At 44.9% G+C, this 6,000-nt stretch overlaps 1 protein-coding gene across 1 annotated transcript in view; it reads right to left on the bottom strand.

The window, feature by feature from the left end:
• The window catches only part of BGN (biglycan), a 68,152-nt gene extending 63,441 nt beyond the window's left edge, over window positions 1-4,711 (bottom strand). Inside the window, exon 1 of the mRNA XM_083355800.1 lies at window positions 4,460-4,711. The gene's annotated coding sequence lies outside the window, so the exon portion shown is untranslated. The remainder of the gene's footprint in view (window positions 1-4,459) is intronic.
• Between the last annotated feature and the right edge of the window lie 1,289 nt (window positions 4,712-6,000).

Consider the following 6,000-nt stretch of genomic DNA (forward strand, 5'->3'; position numbering starts at 1 on the left):
AAGCGCACGGAAAGCTGTTACCTTCCCACCGTAGTGGTCCCTATTTTTCTACTTGCATTTTACGTGCTTTCGAGCTGCTAGGTTGGCAGAAGCTGGGACGAGTAACAAGCGCTCACTCTGTTACGCGGCACTCGGGATTCGACCCGCGTGTGACTTCCTCCCTAGTGACTTGCAATACCTTATAGTGGTAGCCATCATCACTGTGCTGTTAATAAAGCCTGCCTTTGTTACTGTTGTACTACAAATCATAATGCTTGGATGAGGCTGAAAGTCACTTGTGAAGAAAGGCAAATTTTAATTCCAAATTAATTGCTACTTAAAGCCTCTAAGCTGGGACACTGGTTCCAGTGTCACCTCCCTCATTCTTAGTCATTGCACCGCAGCAATATTCTCCTTATTCCTTTGTTAGCTTTATAACACACTTGCCTACCAGGTCAGGAGATCAAAGCGACCTGCATAGCACTCCTGCCTCTCAGATTTACTCCCAGAAAAGCAATCCTGTGAACCTGCCAGATTGCAGGGATCTGTTAAAGAGGTCCAAACAAAACACAATGCCATAGAGATATTGTATGCCTAAAAATCCCCTAGAACAGTGGGAAAGAACATAGGACTGAGATATTATGTATACGCCTGACAAATTGGTTTCTCCCCTATGATGTAAGGAGACAGGAAAGATGGGGACAGAATTCAAGTGTCAGGATCATTCAGGACTATGGCTGCCAGCTCAGAGTGGTGGATGCTGGAATCCATTCAGGTCTCCTGATTCCAGGCATGACATTGCGGCCTTTGGTACAATAATGGGAGAAGGGGAAAGGATGGCAAAAAACAAGTACAGGGTTGTCTATGGAGATTCTCAGTCATCCAGGTCATAGTTATCCCAAAGATGCTTTTTCACAAGACAACTGGACTTTCTTGTTTTTCTTTGAAGACGTTTTGTTTCTCATCCAAGAAGCTTCTTCAACTCTGACTGGATGGTGGGGAATGAAAGGATTTGTATTCCTTGCAGACAGCTGGTCATTTGCATTCTTTTTGAGAGTCATTAAAGTGATCTGGAGGCTTATCTGTGTCTTCAGGGTCACTTGAGTAGTGCAAATGGGTGTGGAGCCTTTTTGGAACTGTTGAAAGGACTGTACTGTAGACTGGAGATAGATGATGTTGGATTCCCCCCCCCCTCTGTTGAGAGAGGGCTGTTCTATTTTGACATAGATGAAAGAGGGGTCAAAGAGGCCATCTATGTCAAAATTGAACAACCCCCTCTCAACAGAGGGAGAGGGATCCAATATCATCTATCTCCAGTCTACAATATAGTCCTTTAAACAGTTCTAAGATGGCTCCACACCCATTTGCACTACTCAGGTGACCCTGAAGACACAGATAAGCCTCCAGGTAGCTTTAACGACTTGCTAAAAGAATGCAAATGAACAGCTGTCTGCAGAAGTATAAATCTTTCCATTCCCCACCATCCAGTCAGAGCTGAAGAGGCTTCTTGGATAAGAAGCAAAACCTCTTCACAAAAAAACACACACACACACACAAAAAGACAAGAAAGTCCAGTCGTCTCAGGAAAAAGCATCTTTGGGATAAGTACAGGATTGACTGACCAACACAGCTCTGGAACAATCAAATTAAAAATTAGAAGCTGGGGGGGGGGCAAGGGGGGAATGCCACGTGCTACGGGTCAGAGGAGCCCGTGTGGCTTTGACATCTGTGGTTGTGTGGAGCCAGCTTGAGGATTCTAATGGCAGGCAGTGGGTCATGCCTGCCAGCTCAGCAAGGAGCGGGCTGCCAAGGAAATTGCACGGCCAAGAAAGGCAGAATTGGCGCAAGGATGCAGACTTGGCAAGCAGGCATATAGTTTTTCTCCCAGGCAGCCTTTCCTCCACAAGCCCAGCTAGATCTGCTCTCCCAAAGATGGAGGCAGCAGTGAGGAGCTGTGTGCTTCCTGCATCTGTTGGCCTAAGCACTTCTGTCACTCTCCTCTTCCCTTCTCTGGGAAAGCCACCCCCTCTTCCCTATCTCCCATTTTAGCTGGATGCCTATCCTGTGTTAACCTTGGATAGCCTCTCTTAATTTTCTCCCTCTTGTTCTCTCTTTCTAACATCTATAACCATCTTTCCAACATCTATAACCATCTTCTCCACCTCCCTTTTGCTTGATCCGCTAAAAGGATTGAGGAGGCTTGGCTTCAATTGGCAGACATTGTGGGTTTCCTATCCCCCTGGGGCCTCCTTGTATAATTGCTTCCAAGGGTGGGAATAGGAAGCTCTTGGAGACATTGCTGGCTTTGCAGTCCTGGTTTGCAAACATTTATGCTGGCTATGAATGAAAAAAAACTCTTCCAGTCTGCTCTGCTCATGTTTCGACTCACACTGGACAAATCCAAGACAGCTGAGTTCAGTCATTCTTGGATTTAAGAAATTTTTTTTTTAAAGTGCAATGCTAAATTGAGAAATTACAGAGGTGAATACAGGGCTTCTCTGTATCCCCTTAACAAGAGATGAGGGTCTCAATGTTACCCCCCTGGCAAGATAGGCAGCAAATAAATTGAACAATACATATCCGTCTCTACATTCTCCGACTACGGTACCAGAAAGATCTGGTGCTGATTGACGAGGAAAGACAAAATCCAGAAGAGTGCCAAATCAAAGAACAGCAACAACACAGGAAGTTGGACAAATAAAAGTGCTCTTTTATAGCTTTCAAACCCACTGTTTCATTTAAGGAAGCTGTTCCCACAAGATGGAGCGGGAGGCTAAATGACTCCACAAGGGGCTTACTTAGATGGTGGGGAAGGCAGTGAGTTGGAAGCTAGTTAAAATTGCCATGACCAGAGGCAGTACAGCTCTGAATAGGAGAGGTTGAAGGAAAATCATCAGGGAAAGGTAAGTTTCTGCCCTTCTGGCGAGTTTTCCAGAGTCCTCTAGCTGCTCCTGGGATATTTGAGAGAGATTCTGATCATATCTGGACCAAAAGGCGCTCCTCCCATGGCGATCTTGCATAGCCTGAAAATGGCGCTAGAGGGCGCTAGAGTCAACGAGCAGGTCTGAGCACCTAGGACCTAGGCTTCTCTTTTCATGGGAACTCAGAAAGACCCCTTTGGAGCTGCATTTCCCCCAAAATTCACCCTTTGTTTTAATTTTAATTTACTACTTTGCACAGCTTGAGAACGGGAGATTGCATCTACCCCTGAGATGGAAAAACACCACAAGCGAAAGGAATAAAAAAAGAGCTAAATCCCATGAAAAGCCCTGCTTTAGAAAAAAACCTGGTACTTTCAGCTCACTTCTCTCTTTTGGACACAAGGAGTTCCAACTTTCTTTGGGCATGGCCACCTTTGATATCTTAGTTAGATAAATGCAAATACAGATTCAGCTACAATTCCATACTTCAGCTTGGTTGATTATGGGAACCGTTGAGGATCACCCCAGCCAGTTCACCGTTGCAGAAAATCTATGGCTAGAAATGATAAAACCCATTTTCAGGGATCTCTGCTCCCACAAATGTTGGGATCTGAGACAACAACATAGATGAACACGCACAACGTCCATTTCTCCTCACTTCCTCAAGGCTGAACTTCCCATTGAATCAGACCTTGTGGCTTCAGAGTCGTCCTGTCTCCTACTCAGTCGCGCATAAGTGCAGACCAAACACTGTTTGAGATGACAGTCCCAAATTCCTTTCTTAGTAGGGTTTGAGCCACCCTTCAAAAAAAAATGGGGGACACACCATAAGGGAGCCTGAATAATGCGTGGCTGGTTGTTGAGATCAGCACAAGAGAGGTTCCTTGTGTTACACACCTATGGTAGTTCCTTTCCAGCTACCATGTAGGGGGTTCCCTAAAAGCTCTTCCAGGGAGCAAGAATGAAACAATCGAATAAATCTTACAAGGTTAGGCAGCTGCCAAGTAGATGAAAAGAAACCGGAGAATAAGGGAGCTTAAGAGCAAGCTGTTAACAGTAGGGTTCTCATCAGTTTACAGGGAGGGGGAGCAAAATGTGGGGAATGACGACTGGAGAGAGCAATTCCACCACTTATGCACACGCGAAATGTATGCGGCTGGAGAAAGGGTGGGTTAGAAGTAGACATGTAGGACTCTTACAACTTATTCCTGAGAGCGTTAAGAGGAGTGATCTCTAAGAGTTAGAGCAGGAGGGGAGACAGTGATGGGACAGTAAATGGATTTTTTAAAAAAAGAAAAAAATTAGGAAGGAGGAAGTTCTGATGGGGTTTAGAGTAACAGAACACTGCGGTTTAAAAGTTGAGGGGGAGAGCATGGGATCTGAAAACCCAAATTCCCAGTTTCTGCTGGTTCCATGGCTGAAATTCCTGTGTGGTCCACTGCGTTTAATCCATTTGCCCCAAAGACTCTCCAAGAGAGAGAACAAAACAAGACAAAACAAAAAAAACTTTGGAAGATGAGTTGAGAGAGGAAAAATGAAAAGGAAAAAAGAAAATGTACCTTCGGAGTTTTGGTCCTCGCAATCACACCTGAAGCAGATCTTTCTTCTCTACCCAAGCGCCTTCTCCTTGGCCGCCTTGCTAAAAGTCCGTCTTTTTTCTGTTCCTCCGCTGGTTTTTGGTATGTTCTTTTTCTCTCCCCCCCACCCACCCTTTGCCAGCAGGCTGAAGCGGAGTGTGTCAAGCCCTTCACAGGACTGAAGGAGGCTGTACTGTATTAGAGGGGATTGAAAGGAGTTGACTTCCTTGTAGGCAAGCTGGTTTCAATGAGGTACAGAGCTCACACGCACGCACACACACACACACACACACACACACACAAATGACTTCAGGGGCTGAACCATCATGTGGTTTCCATCAACCACCTGCCAAAAATGGGGGGGGGGGAATTAAAAGAGAGAGAGAAAAAACTGCTCAACCTCAAGGATGGAAGTTTTCAGCCACTTCTCTCCTCTACTCCAAAATGACAGACTTTTTTTTTTTTCCTCCCCTCTTCGTTTCAAAGTGGTCACAAGAGTTAGTGGGTTGGGAGGACAGCAAGGAGACAAAACTGCCTCCCCCCCCCCAAAAAAAAAGAAGTTGGGTGAGGGAGGGGGACAACACAACAAAAAACCTCTCTGACTTGGTGGCGCCAGAAAGGATGGCTTTTGTGTTGGTTTAAGGCCATGCAAAATATTTGTCTTCCCTGACTGGGAGAGCCTGGCTTGTGATAAACAGAGAAGAAAGGAAGCCATCTTGTTGGTAAAGAAATGGTTCTGTACTTTGAAGAAACAAATAAGTGGAAGAAGATAAATGATAAAGAAGGAGAGAGAGGAAGTCCTGGGATATGAAAGGATGAGAAATAAGAAATATAGTATAGTGGGAGGGAGGGAGGGAGGGAGGGTTCGTTCATTATACAGCATGCTTTATACAGAATAAAGTTGGAGAGGCTTATGTTGAAGTATAGTGATTCATTGGAGTGCAGCTTCTAGCAGCCTAGAGGAACTAATGGCTGTTGGACGTGGATGAGAGGAACAGTAATTAACAATATCCAGAGGGCCCTTTTCCCCCCCTCTCTCAGGGAGGCCGAAAGAAACATAAGAACTCTGTTGGATTATGTATCTGTTTATCTAACTTTCTCCAATCTGGCACATTTTATTTATTATGATGGACTACAAATTCCAAAATCTATAGTTAAATCCTCTTAGCATTATGGGAGTTGGGAGGGTGCCAGATCGGAAAAATGATTTATTGTTGCCCTTTCTAATCCCAACAATGGGCAGTCTTTTTTTTTTTCAGAAACAAGCAGGGGATGGAAACAGATTGCCACACCTGGATGCACAAGGTTGTTGTGGAAATCAGCCGTTTTGCAGTTTCCCTTTCAAGAGGTAGGAAGTGGCTGTGTGAAAGGATCATTAAGGGCGGGATATAAATGGAATTAAAATAAATAAAAATTACAAGTGGTTAGATCATGAATCAGATGCTTTTTCCATTTTCCTGCTCCATCCTTAGCCTAAGGCAGACATGTCAAACACAAGGCCCGCGAAGTGGTTTCATGCAGCC

This window comes from Vipera ursinii, assembly GCF_947247035.1.
Source record: "Vipera ursinii genome assembly, chromosome: 2".
In the NCBI taxonomy this organism is placed as follows: Eukaryota; Metazoa; Chordata; class Lepidosauria; order Squamata; family Viperidae; genus Vipera; species Vipera ursinii.